The sequence below is a fragment of the Lepisma saccharinum genome, chromosome 16, assembly GCF_977018435.1.
Source record: "Lepisma saccharinum chromosome 16, izLepSacc3.1, whole genome shotgun sequence".
NCBI lineage: Eukaryota > Metazoa > Arthropoda > Insecta > Zygentoma > Lepismatidae > Lepisma > Lepisma saccharinum.
In genome coordinates this window covers 2308733-2331516 of record NC_139244.1, presented here as the reverse complement: position 1 = coordinate 2331516, position 22784 = coordinate 2308733, and the positions used below count along the sequence as shown (strand labels likewise).

At 39.1% G+C, this 22784-nt stretch overlaps 2 long non-coding RNA genes across 2 annotated transcripts in view; one reads left to right on the top strand and one right to left on the bottom strand.

Annotated features, from left to right (window-relative positions):
- The first annotated feature begins 2101 nt into the window (after nucleotides 1–2101).
- LOC145999849 (uncharacterized) lies at nucleotides 2102–14129 on the top strand. Its single transcript, XR_014443438.1, has 4 exons — nucleotides 2102–2324; nucleotides 4985–5160; nucleotides 5777–5923; nucleotides 13592–14129. It is a non-coding gene; the product is annotated as an uncharacterized LOC145999849 (long non-coding RNA).
- A 244-nt stretch (nucleotides 14130–14373) lies between these two features.
- LOC146000139 (uncharacterized) overlaps nucleotides 14374–22784 on the bottom strand; it is a 31698-nt gene continuing 23287 nt past the window's right edge. The window contains exon 4 of the long non-coding RNA XR_014443479.1: nucleotides 14374–14510. This is a non-coding gene — a long non-coding RNA (uncharacterized LOC146000139). The remainder of the gene's footprint in view (nucleotides 14511–22784) is intronic.

Below are 22784 nucleotides of genomic sequence, written 5' to 3'. Positions count from 1 at the left end.
TTCAGTGAATTTGAAAAAAAAAATCTCAGGGAAAATCTTCTAATGAGTCCCAATGAAGCACATATGATGGACTAAAATATACTCGTGTACTAATAACTACAACTTCAATAACTTGCTTTACACAAACTATTTTTTCAGATATAGGCTTTAGATATATGTTTATTTTGCATCACAGATTAATTGATATTTGTTATCTTCTGTTTGCCAACAGTGTTCTGAAGACACACACACACACATCCTTGCCAAAAATATTGTCACAAGGCTTTGAATGAAATAACAAAAGATACTTTAAGATATTGTAAAATTCCATGGATATACTGTGTACATAAAGCACTAACCATTGTTCAAAATTACCACCTTTGACCCGTACACATGCTGTAACTTTCATCAGTTGCAGTATGCACTAGTCTGGAGTGCCAGATGCCAAATCTGAGGGGGAAATAAAGTTTGGCACATTCATCTTTAGCCACTGCTGTGTTATAACACAGATTTTACATTTCAGACACTCCAATTTAATTTGCCAAGATGTGACAGACCATGGAAGAGACTATCAGGGAATGTAGAAATGGAGGCCATTGTGGGGTTAAATATATGACTATGATGGGGTGGAGCTTGAACGCTGTCTTCGGATTGGCTCGCTCTGGTTCCTGGTGTTTTTATTGGCTGGTGTGTTCTTTTTAGTGAAGTGGGTTCCAGGGATGACTGAACTGGTGTCCCACATCCTTGTTGGGATTAGTGCTTTCCCGTGAAATTGCTATGGCTTCCTTTACTTGTCAGTCCCAGTAACCGGCATATTTGGCTATTTTTTGGTGTCCACAAATAAAATCCTGTGTCACTCGATGCAGTGCTCTGATAGTCCTGACTTTTCTAGTTGGAATAATATGATGTAGGGGTGTGTAGGACAGAATTTCTTGAGTCAGGACGGGAAATTTTTAAAATTCCGACATTCGGGATGGGAAAAATTTGCAATTTCCCGACAAAGTCAGGGAATTTTCGGGGACGGGAAATGTTCAAAATTTTCTTAAGCTCTAGAAAGCTCGAATTCTACACGTCATTTTCACCTTAAATGATTGTTTTTGCATTTCAGGTACAAAAACTTAACAATTTCCGATAACTTCCATTTACAATGCAGAAAACGTTGAGAATTAACTTCTTCTTAAAATGACCATTTGGTATTTCCCGACTGCTCAGGATCCTGAAAAGTCTGGATCATGATGCGAATTTTTTTTCCCGATCACCGTCCCAACTTTTTGGGATCCCCTTATAGGGCTGAGCCGATACCGATACTTGAAATTTGTTAAAAATATTGATCAATATTGGTGTGTAAATCAGATTATTAAAGTATATGATATGTAATCACAAAATAGTTTTTCATGCAAAATTGGTGCAAAATAAAAATAAATAATTTCCAGTATAATTATATTGATTGATTTCCTTTATTTTACTTTGCTTTTTGCGCCACTTTTGGCTAATTTGCGAAGATGGGTGTGAGTGATGACATAATGAAATTGATGAATGGAGACTTTCAAACATTCATGCCCTGGCCAGGATTCGAACCCAGGACCCCTGGCATCGTAGCGTGATGTGCTAACCACTCTGCCACGGGGGCTGGCTCAGGATAATTAGACTCCGCGAAAGTATCGTGAGGCATTTTTGCTGACCCTGTAAAAGACCAGTAAGCCGGAAAACTATCAGCTGGTATTGGTAGATGTATCAGAACAGATACACTCTGATACATCAGCATAATCTGATGTTGCGATCTTCATTTGCATCGCTGTTCAGTGGTGCATCCTGTGTGGGCTATACATGGTGTCCCACTCGCACTTTTTCCCCAGCACTTTGCTAAACTTTATCTACCAAGGTAAAGTAAACTGTCCTTGCCTTTCCCAGGTTTTGGAACCCAATCACTGTCACTGTTTACAACCTTACACTTTTAACCTTCCTGATGGGCATCTTTACACCCACTTTAGGCTAATGGATTTTTTCCTCGTATATTTAAACGGGTGCAAAAGGGTGATACGTGCTGATACATCCCAAAATGTTAACTCTTTGTTTCATTAATTTTGATTTATCGACATCGTGTTCTTTTCCAGGTTGATCTGGTGACTTTTGTGTGTGTACTGAATTGCATCTGCTTTTCGCAGCACTGCCACAAGCATGGAATCCTGAGGGACGAAGTATACTGCCAGGTCATGAACCAGACGACTGACAAGTCCCAGCAGCCAGTGAGGATGGAGGCTGTTCAACATCATCGCAGCATACTTCATCTGCTCAAACACCCTCCAGCCTTAGCTCTTCAAGTATGTGGTGACTTATGACAAGAGGTAAGCTGTTTACATGATTTTAATAACTGATCAACAGAATGAAGTTGACATGTAACTAGAGCTTACAAAAAAGCAGGGTTTTTTTGGGATAAAAGTGGAAATTTTGGCTTTTTACCAATTACAGCTAACCTATTTCACGTCAAGTTACTTTGTGAGTTTACAGGTTTGTAGTGACATATTTTACTAGTAGCTAAAAAAAAATTACATAATGTAGCAGCCAAGAGACAGATATTGGCCAATCCCAGTGGACACATGTTAATATTTCTTTATTACTTTTGTTCATAAAAACATAAATGTAATGTAATTAGGAGGCAAAATGCACTTGGTGGCCATATCAGACGCCATCTTTGAATGTGTCTCATTCGAGAAACTCATGCCAGTGACAGTGTATAATTGGTTGGTAATGATAGTAATTATTATAAACAAATACACTTCTGCACACTAAAAGGCATTAATAAAAATTATTATGGATTTTGTGAGTTTAGTGAATGATAAAATATAGCCTGTGAGAGAGACATGCAATAATTGGTTATTATTTTTTTTATTAATGATAGTATTTTTTTGTAATTATTATAATTAATAAATAACTGCACATATATAATCAGCAAAGGAAGCAGTGATTCAATAGTAACATGTTTTTTTGAATTTTAGTGATAAAAAAAAAGTGTGGGCCTGTGAGTCGCTCCCGTTATGCAAGTTTCTTGTACGGCACGGGTAAGCTAGGATTACATAACTGGAGCACATCTGACCATGAAATGGACTTAAAGCAAGCTTTTACATGTTTGTGTCTCAATTAACATGTTGTTAAAATATGAAACAAATGTTAATATCAAAATATTCGATGTTTCGGAACAATTAAAAATCTTTACTGTTCACAACACATATGTAGAAGTATACTTATTACGTGAATGTGTGTATATATCCTGTTTAATGGAACTTTAAGACGGAAGCGACACGTGGCTTTTGGAAACCAACAGTTAGAAGTAAATGCGATCTTTCGAACCGAAGCGAGCCTCTCCGATGGTGCAGTGGTAGCGTCATTGCCTTGTAATCAAGGGGTCCCAGGTTTGATTCCCGGTGAAGGTACATAGTGGTTCGGATTCCACTTTAAACTGTAGGTCCAGTCCCGATTAGACTTTCTGTGCATAAAGTGGACTTAAAACAACAATTCAATCAATCGAACCGGTGGTATCCTCCCACGCTTTGTTCAATGCACGCTGCATTGACAAATAATAAACATGTTTCTTCTCAAGGCAATATCTTTTAATACCGCGGAGATTCTTGTGTTGCCAAACAAATAATCATTTCCTTATTCTGCACTCAAACAAACCCCAACTCATTCAACACCCGAGACACAGTTCGTGCGCACATTGAAGGGAAATCACTCTCACTTGGCTGCGACCATGGAAAGTTCATTGCGGTGGAGTATAAACCTCGTACACTTTCTTCCAAATCAGTCGCACGGAGAACTGAAAGAGGCCTCTTTTTGCCTGGTGTTTTCATCTTACAAGTTAAAAAGAAAAACATTTTCATCGCATAAATGGAATGTTCGCTGACACCTGTCAGCACTGGCGTTATTTTCGTCACTTCAAGCTCTGTTTCGTTTTGATATTGTTGCTGTAAGGAGGAATATACGAGTACATTTAAAACAACTTGCTTGACTTAGAACAGCTTTTCCCAAAGTAACACTCTGGCAAAACTGCGCACTGAACAGGAGACCTCGATTTAGCCCAGCAATTCTCGTCGCTGTATAGCATGATTAGCAACAAATCACGATAAACTCAGGGTAAAAATAGTGGGGTGTGCAACACTGGTATCACTGATTCTACACGCTATGCAACGTGTTCCAGTCCCTCTTGACTCGCTTATGAGTTTTAGTGTTCCTTGTCTATATATTACAAATGAAATAACAGTTTTCTTGCAAGTATACATTTATGTATGAATAGAACCCGTCTCAGCGGAACTATATTCTGTGTGAACGTTTTGGGTCTAAATATGCGAAAACCTGCTGCAAAGTTAACTTGACGCATAGTTTAGGTGTCATGCAACCCTCTGTTTAGAGCAGCCACATTTTAATTCTCATAGTTGTTATTGTTATTAAGGCTGAGTTGATACTGATGTCAATCTATGGATACCTGAAATTATTGGTTGAAATTTTTTGCTGATACCAGCCAATTATTTTCCAGCATTTTTGCCTTGCACATTGTTCTCAAAAATGCCCCATGACGTTTTCACAAAGTCTAATCATTCTGAAAATTATGCAGAATTCAAAGTTGTCTGCCAAAATCTAGATTTTGTGATTATGTAACATGTATTTTAGTATGTTCATGTAGTTCTTGAATATTTTAAAGCAAAATTCTTGGTAAATTGATGCATGCAATTGGAGTGGAATATGTACGTACTAATAGTAATCATTATTTTCAATTATTAAAATTTTCAAGCATCAGTATTGGTACCAGTTGAAAGTCAAATCGTCTCATTCTTATTTTTTGTCATTATTAAATTTTAAAATTCAAATATTAAATTTGTAATGAACATATTTGAAAAATGTAACATGATCAGTCTCAAAAGCAATAATGTAATTTAATTTTGATGAAAGACAAATAGTACTGAAGAATCAGGTACATACATTTTACTCATTTCTGTATTGTATTCCACAGGACTTTGGCTTGCCTGCAGAATCTCCGCAAGACCTTCAGATATGGAGGAAGGAAGAATGTTTCAAGTCTAGAAGAGATCACGGCCATCAATGCTGCAAAGAACTCCAAGCGACAAATCTATCTACTCCCTGGGGGGAACAGAGGTCATCAACACAAAGTCATGAACAGTTGTTCAGGTAAATTCAAGATTGTTGTTGGCAGTTTTTCTTTGATTGCTATGGAACTAGCCTGTACTGTGTAATCATAATTTTATTTTCCACGTTTCAGATTGATAATGCTAATGTTTTACTCAGACTCCAAATGGGTGAGCCATTCTTCTTTGGAGTAGTGATTGATTCAGTAGAATTGTTGACCTTTTAACCACTGTTTTTACTGGCCCTGTCTACATCCTCAAATCAAATCTTCATTATCCAAATCCATTGCGATTGAAAGATTCTGATCTGCCTGTCTCTAGTCGTAACCCTATAGAATGCTTCGCGTCCAATCTTCAGTCCTGCGACACATGTAATAGAATACTCGGAGATTTAAGAGATTTGGCGATAAATATGGAAACAGTTTCAAATAAGCTGGCCTCTATGGCAGAGGGGTTAGCACAGCATGCTACAACACCAGACGTCTCACCTTAGTATGCGAGTTCTTTGTAACATCACATTCTCATCATCGCGATTAACCATAAGTAGCAGAAAAGCAATGTAAATAACCCAATTCCATGTGTCAATCAGTTGCAAATAAGTTATCGTTCTTTATTTCAGTAAATTAGTGAATTTATTCTGGTATTATTATTCCTTACAGGATATCATGAAGAAATTTGTTCCGTGATCAACATTTGATCCAGCACGATCCCTCTACTGTATAGTGGAGGGAGACACGTTCACCTTTCCCCTAGCCAAGGAGAAATGTATCCCCGATGTGACAACTGAACTTCAGAAGAATCGGCAAGTGAGTATTCACCCACACTTCCTCTTGCTGTTAAGTAGCATGAGTCAGTTAAAATGAAAATCATATCCAGTGCTTATAGTGCACAATTTAATAAAGTTCATGAATTTATTGTTAAATGATAGCTAAATATCATAGTTTTGTAAAGAAGTGTCACATAATGCCAGTATGGCATTTTACAAAGAAGTTTAAGTAAAGGTTAGGTGAAACCAAGGCTGAATAACATTGTATCCTAGAGACCTGGGTTTGAGTCCTGACCACCCCCTACTTTTCTTCCGCAACCCCTATTCAAAACCTGTGTTGAAAACATTAACTCTTACAGTGTCAAATGTCATAGTCACATTGAGCACCCGATTGTTAGGTATTGTAGTGAGACCGCTGTTATTGTATACAACAGCCAAGCATTGAAAGAGAAGCCGAAAGTATTTTACTGTACTGTCGCCAGTCTATAAAGATCAGATCAGAGGCCGCTGTCTTTTCTTTCGTCAGTATTGTTGTTAAGAATTGTTTCTTCTTTTCTTTTGAGTGGCTTGTTTTTTCTTCTGTATTTGCCTACAGCTCAAAAGTCCTTTTTTGGCATTGTTGAATGGTTTTATTGTTCCTCTTTTCTGCAAGTTGCACTTTTTCCGTGATTTACAAGGATCATAACTTCTTTTATGCAACTACTACACCTCCTAATACTAATATACTACTAGTAATGCAAAAGTAAAAAAAAAAAAAAAAAAAGAAGTTAGTGTGCTTAGCACCACGCCATGAAGGCGTATAGGGGTGATGTGACCACACTTTCTTGATCCGGTCGTGAGTGGGGGTGATGTGATCAGCATCATGCCCCTGACCGCCTTTACCCCCCAGGGTTTCCCCCAGGTACCCATGTTATTCGACGCTGGGTGGGCACCGGGGCCGCTTCCATCGTTAGAAAAGTTCCCGGATTTGAACCGGCCGGGGATCGAACCTGGGACCTTTAGTATGGTAGTGAGATGCGTTACCGACTGAGCCACCGCGGCCACTAGTAATGCTAATAATAATATTATTATTATTAGGCTATTATTGTGACGTTTATCCTGCCCCCCTCAGGCAAAAAATTATTGTAGCACCTCTGTTAAACATGATGTATATTTCATACTTTCTTTATTTTCAACAATGCATCCCCTACATTTTATTCCGCACACCCTCAGCACCCCTAGATGATTAATCCTGGCGTTGCCATTACCACATGTCAATCCAGCTTTGTAATTAAGGCTATGTGGGTTTGTTTCCCTCATCAACGTATAACAGTTGTCTCCCTGATGGCATAGTGGTAACATCGTAATCAAGAGGATCTGCGTTCAATGTGGATGCACATTGGCTCTGATCCCGCTAGAAACTGTATGTCCAGTCCCGATAAAGTGGACTTATAACAAAAACTGAAATAAACATAGGCCAATTCTCCATTAGGCTATTTGTGCATAAGTGGACTTGTAACGAACCTTTCCAAAAACTATGACATTCTAATTCCAGTTAGTGTGTAGTTTTCATGATTGCTTTAGATGTTTTTAATCAGTCTACTTTGCTTTTAGAAACCTTACGGCAGCCAGGGCAGTATACACCATGTCCCAAAATGATCGGGTTTTTTAAGTAGTTGGTATATTGCAACAGACGAAAGAAAGAAAGTGAATGTTTCTAATGTACATGTTTGATAAGAACATTTTTCATTTGTTTCCCATCAGTCGCAGTATTACATGATGGCCACTCCCGTACAGAAGTCCTTTTGGGTCATTGAATTTGCAAGGTGTGGTTCTGTTATTTCTGTTCAGCAAGCTTTTCGATGGCGATTTAGAACTGATCCTTCTCTGTTCGATAACAACATTCGTTGATGGTTTAATAAGTTTCCAACCGTATGTGTGTGCAAAAGAAAGAGTACTGGACGATAGCGGCTTCTGCCTATTCACATGTGCGCATCCAAATAAATCTGTAATGCAATTTATTTTTATTATACTTATTCACTAAACACTTATCTCCTTCAAAACATCAAACGTTCCCATGCCCTATCGCTGACCATATTTGATTCGATTACCATCGCCTGCAGTTAGGTACGTTTGCTTCGCACAAGTGACAGTATGCTCGTTTGCAGGATGCAAGGAGAGAGAAGGGATTCACTCTTCTAGCTAGCTTGCAGTGTGATGGCATTTACTCGCACTGCTAGCACTGTGTTCCAAATGCAATGTTGCAATCCCGTTCCATTTGAGATTGTGTGGTGGAGTAGAGGCAAGCCACAAATCATCATAAATCGAGGGATTTCTTTTTAAAAAGGGAATTTCTGTGGTATATTCGCCCACACTGTTCTGAACATAGCAGGGGCAAGAAAGGAGGGAGGAGGGGAAAGTGAAATGCTTGCTTTAAACAATGTCTTGCATTGCCTTTGCTTGGTCAAAATAAAGTACCCTTGTGGTGCTGTAGTTGAATTATCAACCTGCACAGGGGGAACGTGTATCAGTCAGCTGCTTCCATTGTGTGGCAAAATTTTGACACCGTCAAAAGCTCGTTCTGCAATAAAAATACTGATATGGTGGAAGCGAAAGAAAAATTCTGAAGTACGAAGCCGGGCAGTGTGTACTAAGTGAGTACATACTGTTATTGTCTTTAATATTATTTTTTCTTGATTTCGCTTGAGTCTGTTGTTTGCTTAGTCTGTCCATTAGAAATAAACAACTGCTAGATAGATTACAACTGATTTTCTGCATGTGGTAGTCACCCGGTCCTTCTTGTTTGATGTATGGAAATGTTGTTAATCTTTTTTGTTCACTATTCAGCAGAGAAAGGGAGAAAATTTTTACTAAATGTTTTGCAAATCTACAATAATATTGAATATTGTAATCGGTATTTCTATGTTTTTAGTGATTTTGTCAGTTTATTGAATGTTGAATCATCTATACCTCCTCTCGTGATCGACGGAAAATTCACAGAGGCATTTCAAATTTGTGTAAATTAATATTTTTGAAATTTTTCATGAAATAAAACTCATTTTCAGAAAAAGGTGATCATAACTTGGGTTTTCATTACATTTAGCATCATGTGCGCAAAAAAGGGAGTGAGTACAGTGTAAACCCCGATTTTACATTTTCCCGCATTATACATTCAACATTAATGGTCCCAATAGAATAAAATGATATAAAATTTTCCCCAATTTTACATTTTCCGCATTTTAAGTTTTTCTGGCTTGGTTCCCTTAAAAACATAAAATCGAGGTTCCACTGTATCTGATAGGGGTGATAAAACACTTCTTCTGGGGAGGCTGAAGTGCACACCCATAAAGTCGGACCACAGCTGCCACTGGTTCTGGACATCCAAGTGTGTCAAACAAAAGTGTCGAGAATGTGAGAGCAGCTTTCATGCGTAGTCCTCACAATGAACATTTGTAAGGTACACTATGCCAACTTGTTGTTTACTGTTGTATAAGCTTTGTTTTTGTACTCCATATATAGAGGAAATCAAACAACTTTGAAACCCAGATAATGAACTTGTATTGCGGGCCGTGACTATTTAGTTTTAACGTTTCAAGGAGCAGTTTTTAATCAGGAAAACAGCATGGTAATATGACGTGCACCTGTTATGGGTGTTAGGTTTTTAATGTTTTTAACCACACACACTTAACCAATCCCATATCCTATACCTAATAAGAGGTCGACGTGGTTATGAATTGAGTGTAACCTAAAAGTGAACAGCCTGAAGAAGGGAGCAGTTGCATCCCGAAACGTCGTAGAAGCAACATAGATACTCGCAAAATGTAAGTTATTAATATATTTTTATTACGCATTGTACATGGAAGTAATGTTCAACCAAATAGGGATAGTTCTGGTAATGCCTGGGGAGCAGTTCGAATAGGATACTGTGGTAAGTATTCAACAGTTAACCTTAATTGAATCATTTATTTCAGAAACCCCCCTGTCGATCACTTCTGGCGAAAATTGTATTTTTACAGTTTCATATACTCCTTTCCAAGATGGATTGTTTGATGCAGAAACCCCTCAAGCACCGTGACATAGAGCCTTTCTGCACTAAATATATAAGTTCATTTGGTACCAAGTGATTCAATCGAGCTTTCCATCCAGTTGGCAATACTGCTTTGTATCCAAGAACAACCTAAGTAGAATTCCAGCATTCCATTGTGTACATTACCATTGCCGTGAATTGTTGCTTGAACTAAGTTCCTCCTCAGCAAAATCCAGCAGGAAAGGTCTCCATAGACAGGAACTAGCGATATTCGTAAATTGCTGGATTACACACGAGGATGTGAAAGCTTCTACGACAGCACATTCTGCTGTGGCAAACAACAGATGCTGAATGCTTCAATGCTGTGATGAAGATTAGGACCGTTAATATACTACCTGTTTTGTTCTCTGAAAATTTGAAATTTTATATTTTAAGTTGGAAGATTTTTCTCTTTCCCCTGAAGTTTAGCTTAAATAATTTGAGTTATATTTCTGTTTTCAACCTTTTTTCATTTTTCTTCACACTCGATTTAATGTAAAAAGAACAAAAGTCTTATTTGTAGTTAGTTTTGAATTTCCCCCTCCATAAATAAAATAATAACAAATGAACATTATTAAATCGTGCCGATAACCGTGCAAAACAAGTTTACAAAAGCAGTTTCTTGCAGACACCCCCTATGTGGAAATGGGACTTAAATTTGACCAATAGCACATTTTTTTTGTTTTCTCAATATTTTTGGAGATAAGGGAAGGGGTTTCTGAAATAAACAATTCAATTGTGCATTTTAATGTTACCTTCATTTGTATGTTGTGGAGTGAGTGGTGCCTGTCGAATGTGGCTGACTCGTTTGTCCTGTGTGGGTTCTGAAACTATAATATGTGCACGGCCTATGAACAAAATAGTTCCAAAAAATTAGCATTATTATTTTATTTTCTGGAGAAATTCATATTCATCTTTTTATATTTAATTACAGAATTGTTTTGATAGCAAATTTTACTATTGCACTTATTGCAGCAGTAATTTTTAATCTGATCATTCACTATTTCTATAATAATTCTAATGTGTTTATGTGACTGTCCGTTCTTGCAAATTTGTATTTTTGGAATAATAATGAATATTTGATGCCATGTCTTAATTTATGTTGCCATGCGATTGCAATGCATTTTCCCATAAATATTTTAAATACAGTGGTCCCTCTATAATCCTGTGGCCGCGGTGGCTCAGTCGGTAACGCGTCTGACTACCATGCTCAAGGTCCCGGGTTCGATCCCCGGCCGGTTCAAATCCGGGAACTTTTCTAAGGTTGGAAGCGGCCCCGGCGCCCACCCAGCGTCGAATAACATGGGTACCTGGGGGAAACCCTGGGGGGTAAAGGCGGTCAGGGGCGTGATGCTGATCACATCACCCCCACTCATGACCGGATCAAGAAAGTGTGGGGCGTTACCCCCACACCCCCTATACGCCTTCATGGCGTGGTGCTATGCACAGGGGAGCACTTTACCTTTTTTTTACCTCTATAATCCTGCAAAACACTAATTTCCATTGTGCAATTAACATAGGTTTTGCTATTAAAATGTTTTTTTTTTTAAATGAACCTCCCCTAATCCGGCAGTCCTCTGGTCTGAGATCTGCCGGATTACTGTATATATTCCATTTAATTGAATTGAATCATAATTTTTGGATACATTGGAATCGCACAGATCAGGTATTGTTAATATATTTGTGTTGGTGGGGGCATTAATATGTAAGGTTGAAATAGAGAAAACATCTGCTTGTACCGTTGAATTTTTGGAAAGTTGAACTACACTTGAAATTTTTCATGGTCCTAGAGTGGCCACCCTGGTTGTCTTCTATGCGAATAATAGGGTGTGCAAATTTCCATGTGAACCCCAATAAATTTTTCCCGATGACTAGGGGCATGCATATTTCGTTTTTGAAGAAAAAACGAAATTTGAAAAAACACATAGTAGTGTTAATTTTTCATGTTTTTGAAAGGTGGGAGATGCATTTTGTGACCATGTTTTGTCACGAAAGAATGCGAAATGAACTGCAAAAAGCGAAATTTAGGGTTTATTCACCGACGCAGCACCTTCCGAGGTCTGAATTATCCTGAGAGTTATGCAATTCCCGGAAAATTGATTAATTCTGCTGTTAATATTGACTCCTTTACACAGAAATAAACTTAATACTCGGATAACTACATAAATGGGCTATTAGAAGTGAAATGTTAATTCTGTGGAATAAGTGTAGTTTTTAAATCAAATTTAGGATTATATTCACAATTTTAAAAACTATAATGTCTTTTTATATACCACTTTTGATCCAATTTTTCACCACTATAACACCGATATTTTATTTTATTTACCGCTTTTGAACCCGAAATTGACTGTTTTTATACCGAAATTTTGCTTTTTTATTTACCAAAAATATGTGCCTCTACCGATGACAAGGATTTTCAATTTATATGCTTAATGCTCAGAGTCGACTTGACATTAAACAAGTTTGGCATCAGTGTTAGTCCCATCACCACCCTCTATTCACTGTTGAAGTAATTTTCTCCACTCCTTCGGTATTACAAATTTCTCTCACCCAAGGGCTATACTGCACAATAGACCCTTGTGTTTTACAGTTTCACCGTAAAAAAATATGTTCACTCATAGTACTCAATTTGTGCTTCGATTTGGCACTGTGCATTTTCAGTTAGAAGTTCCTGCTCTGTGAAACCCCTTTTACACCCAATAATAAACATGACATTATAAATTTTCACACTGTTGCTAGCTGAATTTTAAAATCTGCTAGGATATGGAAGAGAGCCATATATGAGAATGTATTGCATTAGTTACTCATTCTGTTACTAGTTGAGCCTATGCTACAATTAATGTTAACATTCCTCCGATTCTCACATGACAACTCCCAATTTATCAAATTTACAGTGAGGAAATAATGTATTCTTAGTAGGGATGGGCCCAATATGAAATTTTGGCAGATACCGATATTCTACCGATCCGGTATAAAATTAGAAATGGTCCTTGAAGAAACTGAAAGGTTCATTGTCCTCCTTAATAAATGTGTTTCAAGGTGACTGCAGTGAAAAAGAAATTGCATATTTAGACATTTACTTTTTTAGAATGTAGGGCGTGGCGATTATCCATAAAAATTACAACAAAATGGCAGAATTGTGCACTAAATTATCGGATCGGTAATTTTACTGATACAGTACCGATCCCTAATTCTTAGGAATATGTGACTCAACCTTACTGCTAAGGATTAGAAGTAGAGATATGTTAATTATGTCCAAATAAAGCTCTTCAGAGAAGTTTATTTAAACAAAACAGATTTTTTGGAGTTACGTTCCTCTAAACACATGGCCATGAAAATAGGTAGCTGGGCAGAAATGTGCTGCGTTGCCTAGTTCAAGCATCAGACCAACCTCTCTCAGAGGTATACAGTTGTCATTACTAACCTTTCGAGCAAATACTGTCAGTTTATCAAATTGATTACAAAGACCAACTCTAGAAGGAGATCTTTCATTCTCTTAAACCTCTGAGCACACTGGGTTCTGCTCGGACGTGCCAACAGCGAGAACTTCTGCCTAATTTCATGGCCATGCCTTTAATTCTCACGTAGGATGATGTGTGCATGTTGCTGAATTGTCCTTTCACGTAGTTTCTCTCTTCAAATAATGTCTGCTTTATTTTGTAGACCGTGTGGGGAGAACTCTAATGAGGATCAGGCAACTGGGACACTTCAGCCCTTGTAAGGACCATCAACCACCATTTTGAGAACTTCGAGCAACAGGGTAGAAGATATCCATCAAGGACTCAATAGAATTCAAGGAATCGTAACTTTTACCAAAGCGAGATACCACAAGAGGAGGAGTCTGCATAACAAGAATAATTCAAAATGAAACAATACATGAAATAACTGCATAGAATGTAGACTGTTAATGTTAAAACTTCAGTGTAAAAGTGCATTTTTCCTTCATGTTTTTACCAGTATGCTCTTTTGCACATAAAGTGGTACATTTGAGAAAGTTGAAGTCCAATTTTGGCAATGATTTTTTGGCATTTTGGTGCATTGAAAGGAAATGTTTGGGATGGCATTCTGATGTACCAAAAGAATCTATGATTGCCAAGGTGTGACTTCAACTCTTTTGAATGTACCATTTTATGTGAAGAGTAGCATTGATGAAGAACTTGTATCTTTGTTAAATTGATAATAAAATTTTTTACCCAGCTTACCTGACTCTCTTCTTATCAACATTTAGCCAAAATTGTTCAGGTGGGGGAAGGTTCAAAATTTTCTTAAATTGGACTTATTTTGGTCAAAAATTGCATATTTTTTGGAAAATTTTCTATATCTTACCTAATTTTCATATATATGGCCTAAATTTTTATTAATTTTATATATTTTTTACTTAAGTCCAATAAATTTATTTAAAAAATTCCTTAAATCCAATATTCTATTTCAAAACCAAACATAAGTCAACATACTTTATTAGTATATATAATGGATACAAGAGAATACAAATCTTTTTCCTGTGAAGTAAATGTACTCACTGAGCAGGGATAACATGCATGGATGTGTGCCTCCACTGATGCTACCAGGAGGGGGCTTCCACCTGAAAAAATGAAGAAAAAGTAGTTACCAAATTGAGCAGTATTGAAAAAATTTAAATATGGTAGTTCCAATGTATCAATAATTGATGTGCTAAAGCAAAGAATGTACCAATTGGGGAAATCAATTAGTCATGTGCTGATTTCAGGGAGTCGTAACGTAACGAAATGGAACGGTATTTTCAATTACGGTTTCCGTTACGTTACAACCAGAAACAGAATAACTTTTTTCGTGAACAGAAACGTTACCTCAGGTATATGAAAATTACGTTACAGGTGTGCATAACGGTACCGAACCATAACTGATCTGCAAAGCAGTAGGTCGTTAGGTGACGCTTTAACGTTACATCCATTGCCGGCAACCAGTAACGTTACAGGGTAAGAAACAAGTTTGTCACGTATTGACTAGTAACTTTAGTGTGTATGGAAAGTGGTAGTAACGTTACAATTAACCAGTAACTTAATTGAGGCCACGACTGTAAAAACGTTACACTCCTTGCTTCAAAGCAACAACGTTATTGATAGCTGGTATCATACAGACGTTCCGATGTGCAATACCGTGTCCGATGCCGTGTTCCGGATAGAATAACATAGGTCTCTCGTATAATTGTGCTCGTTACTTTTGTAACGTTACAGTTCTTTTCCTCCACAAAAGTCTGTTTCGAAAAAGTGATACACATATCCGTTACGAATAGCAAATACCGTTATCGAAGGCGTGTTCGAAGCAGGGTTTCGAAGCGGAGTGCGGAGCGTACTAAAGGAGCGCTCCGGAGCGATTTCGAAGCGTCAGTTCTACTCCGCTCCTCGCTCCGGAGCGGAGCGTGGGACGACAGCACTCCGCTCCGGAGCGGAGTGGTTACTTATTTTTACATGCACGATCCGATCCGGAGCGGGGCGAGATACAATAGTGCTCTGATCCGCAATCGGAGCATTTGAAGTGCAAGCTCATATCCGGTGAGATAGTTATTTTTATATATGAATGGTGTAACCGCAACTGCTGGTCTAGTCGGTAGGGCGTCTGACTGCAACGCTGGAGACCAGGGTTTGAATCCCGCGGTGGATGATCTAACTTCGAAATTATTCCGGCCTTGTCCCAGCATATAGCGGCTCCTGGGCTAACCCAGACTCAAATAAATGGATAACTAGGGGAAACCCTCGGGGGGGGGGGGGGGTAAAGGTGGCCGGAGCGTGGTGCTGATCACATCACCTCCAAATGGCCGAGCGAGATTGGGAATGTGTCGGGCCCTACCCCCACATCAATGGTTATCTCAACGCTTCACGACTCCAGTCTGGGAATTGGAGTTCTCTGTGATTGACCCTTCTTCAATTTCATCATATCTCATCCTTATCTTAATTTGGATATGAACCCGTTCAAGCAATCAGTGTTGCGGGATTGTACGTTTGCTTATGCTACCTCCCCCACACGACAGCCCTGTTTGTTTTCGTGTTCTGCGCTTCTTGTGTAGGTGACTGACGTCAGTGCTACCGGCTAGCGGATTGGCCTTGTTGTTCCCCTTTCAAGAGGAAAGGTGGAGGAAACTGGCGCGTAGTGTCTTGCTCGCTCCTTGGCAGGTGCATTGCGTCATGACTTCTGCTGTTGTACGTACTTGGCAGACAGATCGTTGCCTTTTCGAGGGAGATGCAGCGTTGCCAATCGTATTAAAAGTGTGCTACACCGACTCTGGCTTACGCGTATTGTTACTTTCTTAAAGAGACGTTTTAAAATATGTGTTCTCTTCTAAAAGTATGTTCATAGTATGTGTGCCTGTGAACTTTGATTTATGGGCATTTAAAATATTTTTTTTAACACGGATGGAGGGATCCTTCCGAAACAGTCTCGGTTAGTGGAATTATAAGCTGTCTACAATTATTGCAAACAATGTACAACAACGACAAATAAAATCTTTAATCGTTAGTTCCATGCATCTGAAACCTTGGTAATCATTGAAGGTCTATAGTAGAACTAACTAATTAATTGATTGATTTGCTTTATTTTACTTCGCTTCTTGTGCCACTTTTGGCTAATTTGCGAAGATGAGAATGAGTGATGATATGATGAACTTGATGAATGGACACTCACAAACATCCATGCCCAGCCGGTATTCGAACCCGGAACCCCTGGCGTCATAGCGCGATGTGCTAACCACTCGGCCACAGGGTCGGGCTCGTTTTACATGTCACCCCCTTCCCACCCCAGGGGTGCCAGGAGTGTCTTGGAATTGAACGGCATTGAGAGTGTCATTATTAATCTTAGCGACCCCGAAAACTATTGATTCCACACTAATATCGGTCGTTTTTTATTATTTTTACATGTCGCCCCCTTCTCACCCCACCCCTAGGGTTGCCAGGGGTGTTTTGGAGTTGAACGGCATTGGGAGTATCACTATTCATCTTAACGACCCCGAAAACTATGGATTCCACACTAATATCGGTCGTTTTACATGTCAACCCTTCCCACCCTCACCCCTAGGGGTGCCAGAGATGTCTTACACAGTATTTCTTTCGAGATTGCAAGTGATACGTGTTCCAAGTTTGGTTGAAATCGTTCCAGGCGTTCGAGAGTTATGCCGGAACAAACATACAGTGAAAATTAGCAACCTGAATTCCCAATTACTTTAAACTTTTATCTTTCGCTACATTCAAAGTATCATCATAACCAGCGCAAAGAAAGTTAGATATGGCAATCATGCACCAGCGAGTGTTTTGTTTTGCATGAACACCTGTCTGCCTGTCATCTTCCTCTGTACACGTTGTTTCGTCTTTCCTCTGCGTGCTCCTGGCGTTCGAAAGGTCAAATGGATTCTCTGCAGTAGTTTGACCAATGTTACTCGAACCAATATTCCGGAATAACTCACTTCTCCCACGGTGTGGACTGTAACGTCGGACCGATATGCCGAAGTGCTTAGCCCGAACCAGAAGTCGAACGGAAATGAGTTTTAGTCGCGATCCCTGGTGGCAGGAAATGAGAGTTCCATTCTCTCAACTTATAAAACACAGGTGGCACACCTGCTATTGAAATATATTGTCCCCAGAAGTAGTAGTAGAGTAGTAAAAGTGATAATGAAAATAGTAATAATAATAATAGTAATAATAATAATAATAATAGTAATAATAATAATAATATCGCTCTCTTCACGAAAACAGTCCAGTGAAGATCAAAGCTTCCCCTTGTCTTCTACACACCCCTGGTTCTCCAGGTTTTCCACACTTCTTCTACGCTTCACAGTTGACACATTGCGCGTTGTACGTATGCGGTTGATTGTGCCTTCCCTGGTGTCTTGTGTAAGGATTATTCCTTGCTTATTGGCAACACTGTAGGTGAGTGACGTGATCTTGACTGGACTGTTTCCGTGGCGTTAGCTTTAGTAATAATCAGTTTTATAACAACAATAACAGGCGATGTTCAAATGCCGTACAAATTCCACAAACAAAATTACTAATGTACTCGGAACCCTTGATCGTTAGTTTTCTGTATACACTCGTATTAACCAACCTCGGAGCGCTCCGGAGCGGAGTGGGCAAGTTCTTATAATCTCGCTCCGGAGCGGAGCGTCACACGGTATCGCTCCGCTCCGGAGCGGAGTGAACCATTCTATAAAATTTCGCTCCTCGCTCCGGAGCGGAGCGAGAAAATTTCCAACTTCCTCTGCTCCGATCCGGAGCGGAGCGTGTCAAGGTAGCGCTCCGCTCCAGAGCGGAGCGAACCATTTTCTAAAATTTCGCTCCTCGCTCCGGAGCGGAGCGAGAAATTTTTCGATTCTCGCTGCTCCGCTCCGGAGCGGAGCGGGCTAAGACATCGCTCCGCTCCGGAGCGGAGCGAACCATTTCTTAGAATCTCGCTCCTCGCTCCTGAGCGTGGGCAACAGCTGGAGCGTTGATCCGCTCCGCTCCGAAACCCTGGTTCGAAGAAGCCTCATAATTGTGATCGGCAGCATAGTAACATTACAGTATTTTGACATTTTGAAAGTCATTAAATTATAATACGTATTTTCGTTTTGGATGTCAGTGAAAAAATGAAATTGTAAAACAAAACGTTTGAAAACATCCGTAAACAAGATTTGGCGTGACAGAAGTCCTGGTTATTGGAATTTACTGATTAACTATGTATTTATCACAAATATATTTATTTTCTGCATACTAAATCACTTTACGTGGATTTGTTCTAATTTGATTATCTATGAAAGATGAATTTTAACATGTGCGTTCACTTTATACGATAGGAAAACAAACGTTTGTTGTAAGAAAACGTTTATCTTTCTATCTCTCTCTCTTTCTCTTTCTCTCTCTCTCTCTCTCTCTCTCTCTCTCTCTCTCTCTCTCTCTCTCTCTCTCTCTCTCTCTCTCTTCAGTTTACATGTGTTACATCAATTAAAAAAATACAGTATGTTTGGCGATGAGAATGATTCGTGCTTAGATTAAGTTGCTGAAGGACGAAACATAAAGGACCAACCAAAGAATCATCTGTGCTACGCGTTCATCCACGTAAGCGAGAGGCAAGCTTTTTCCTATCGGAAGACGAAAAATAATTGCTTGATGCACGACCTTGATAAGGCGAACTGAATCACAAGGAAAGAAACCTGTGCAGACCCGCGACTCCTGTGCACTGTACTACCGCCTGGAGGGGAGGGGGAGAGTTGACCGTTCTTCCTTATGGGCCGAGCTGAAGAGTAGAAGGGAAGCTGCGCTGGGACTTTTCGTCCAAGGTTTTTTCCCTTGTGTTCGCTCGTAGCAGCAGCACCACGCAAAATCGGAAAATGTGAATCCTCAAACTTTGTACACGTGACCTTCGGTCACGAAGCAGCCGAGTAGAGAACGCCCTGGGGCGATATGAAAGGCACTTTTAGCAAGTAGAAACTACGTAGAAACGAAACGTTAGATGGAATTGTTGTACGAAACAAACGAAACCGCGTTTGTGCAACTGGTTTGTGGCTAGACAGGGCCATTGGACTCTCAAGAAGGCAAGAATTATATGGGAAGTGATTCTCAAAACTAAGCTAATAAAAGGACAGTATATTTTATCATTTACAAGGGCCCTCATCCGCTTACAATTTTGAAAATTACTTTCAGTAATTCTTGTCTTCTTGGACAGGAGGTTCATTAAACTTTTTGGTGTAGAAACAGACAGAGCGCCCACCTACCACGTTTGAAAGAAGAGCATAGGCAGACATGAAAGTAATTTTCAAGTACGTAAGGACGACAGTCGACTTGAACATTGAGCAACGTGTGACTGAGAAATAAAATCGTAACAAAGGACAGGATTCTTCAAGAAACAGTAATTTTATAAAACTTCCTATCATTAACTCAGTTCATCCTTTTATCCTCTTTTGTTTGTTATACTATTATTCTTGTTTTATATCGCTTTTCTGCCACTTGTAGATAATCGCGACGATGAAGATGAATGATGATCATATTAAATCTATGAAGGGATGCTTACAAAAAAAAAAAACAGCCATGCCCAGGTGTCTACTCGAACTTGAAATGTTTGGTACCGAGTGTATGAGTGGATCACCCAACGACTTCGGTCTTCGAGGCTAGGGTTTCAGTTGCAACATGCAGTATAATTACGTTTCTACTATTACTACTTAAAAAGCCCCCTTGATACATGAGATACTACAAATAATTTCAGGCATACCCTCGAATTTTGATTGCCTGGCACTTTTTTAAACTAAGTAATGAAGTGACGTTTATATTCATATTAGGCCTACGACTAGCTCGAACTAAAAACTCTTGTGAAATACTATATATATGTTATCCTTGTGAAGTGAGAAACTTCAATGCTAAGAAAATATGCATGAAAAATTATATTTGTAGCTACTACTTGAAGAATTCAAATTATTATGATGGAATTTCAACTTACATATACTCTGCATATAACGTGGTATATAGTTATCGCAGAGGAGTTTTTGTCTCGCAGTCAATTTATTTTTAGTTGAGGAACTCGAGAGTAAGTTGGAAATATTTAATGACCCACGTTGTGATGTGCTGTTCGATTAATCAGAATTGGAGTGAGCGAAGTCTGTAGTTAAGGTCATTCAACACGTCAATTTGTAACCGTGAATGCAAGTTTTCTTTGATTTAGCGGGAAATCAGTCTGCTATTGTTGTACGTAATAAATTGAAACATATATATTTTCTGCTCGAGTAGGAATCCACAGCCCTTATCCAATCAATCAGTTTCTGTGTTTGAAACTTCTGTCTAGGAAAGCTACATACAATTTGCTTTTAATAACAGCAGCTTCAAAAGAACCTATCCATTCTTGTCTTGCAAAGTAATGTTTGATTTTCATTTGTTATATTTAACTTTGGTTTTCTGCCACTTTTGGCTAATCGCGAAGACGAGGATGGGTGATGCAATGACAAAATTGATGAAAGGACATCACGAAGAAAATAATGAAAACAATATACAGGCTGGGATCTGAACTCGGGACCTGTGGTGTCGCATTGTTCATGAAATAAAAACATAACATGTACAGTGGCTCACATTAGTAATCGAATATGTAGCATTTTGCTGCATTTCTTCACAATATTTCAAAATTAACAACATGTACATAAATATAAACGATAGTGAAATATTTATAGACATTTATTAAAGCTATATTCCCTGTTACATTTTTCTTTTTTAATTTTGGGTGCGTCAGCACTTAGGCTATTTTGCAACCGCCACGTTATACGGGGACCAGCCCCTTACCATAACAAATAACGTAACTGTAATATCGAATAACTGAAATATTAAAATATTCTGACTTAGGTTAAAAGCTGAGGCTCTAAAGGGGCACTCAGCACACATGACAAAAAACAGAACACACAGAATTATACTGGCTATAGGGTCAGTCGCCAGAACCTCGTTAGTCTGCAAAGAGCAGTCCAGGGTGTACTACGTGGAATGAAGTTGACGATTGGGTGTACTACGTGGAAGGTCACCCCTTACACCCCTGTTACGGTTTCAAATCTGAAAATAGTTATTTATGTTTGGGTGTGAAAGAAGAGATCACTTTAATATTCAGACAAATCGTGAAAGCCTTCTGTTTCTGTTAAGCTACGTTTCCATTCTGACAAGTTCCAGATCCATGAGGTGCAACATGTGCCGGCGCATGTTGCGCGTCATTTAGTGTACTCGTACTGCTTCCAATTCAAAACTACTTCTTCAAAATACGTCCGCAACAACACTGGAGTGCAGGATCGCAGTGTAGCGTTGTGCAGTGCTTTAGAGTAGTCAGTGTTTCTTCTCTTGTATTGTAATAATTTGGTGGTGATTTAACTTGGGTAAAGATGAACAATAAAGCTATGGCGGGTTTTGTGGTTATGGCAGGCGCGTATAATGAATTTCTATAAAAAAAAAGAGGCGAAAACAACCTAGATGGTGGATTAGAAGTTTTCAAGCGAAAAGAAATTCGGAAGGAGCATATAACTCGTTGATGAGAGACTTACGTCTTCAAAGTGGATACGAAAACTTTGTAAGAATGACTGCAAGTGATTTTGCATTGTTATTAAATCTTGTTGGACCACAGATTGTAGTCGCGTCGTCTGTTTCTACTCTAGTTCGTATGCCCGTGCCCAGGAACTTGCTGTAGGCTGTTTCCATTGTCGCCGCGCACGTTGTGCGTCTTAATCGTTTGGGGCAATTTTGTCCCCGGCACTTGCGCCGCGGCATGTTGCAGACAGTTTCCATTTCAACAAATGCTTGGCACATGCAGCGTCGCATGCCGCGTGTCATGTTGCGCGGTAAAATTTGTGGTAATAGAAACGAGACTTTACATAGTTCTTTTATCGGTCAACTACAGTGCGGGGAAGAAACAATTCATGCTATTTCCTAACTACGTCTGTTACCAGTAGCTCCATTGCCCCTGACTGAAGTACGAGAAAAATGGGTAACAAAAACAAAAATACAACATTTGACGAACTGCAGTTATTTATTTTTACCTAACCAAAGGGTGCAGGTACAGGGAAATTGAAAATGTTAAGTACATGTAAGAGTACTGTGGGTGACGCAATAATACGTAATGAAAAGGAAAATGAGGTAGATTCCGTATCTCAGAAAATTCAACCAAGAGAAATAGGAGAACGAAATGAACGAGATTCAGTATGAAAAATCAAGACCTTTTCCTCATCCCCACTCCCTTTCCAAACCAAGAGCTCCGAAAGCAGCTGTGCAACTTGGAGCAGGCACTGGGACTGCTGTACGGTTCAGTAGCGTTTCGTCCGAAAGCGAAATTCCTAGAAAAATGCTACAGTTCGTCCGCGACGGTTTAATGAGTTGCGTTTCGTCCGAGCCTGGCTGAT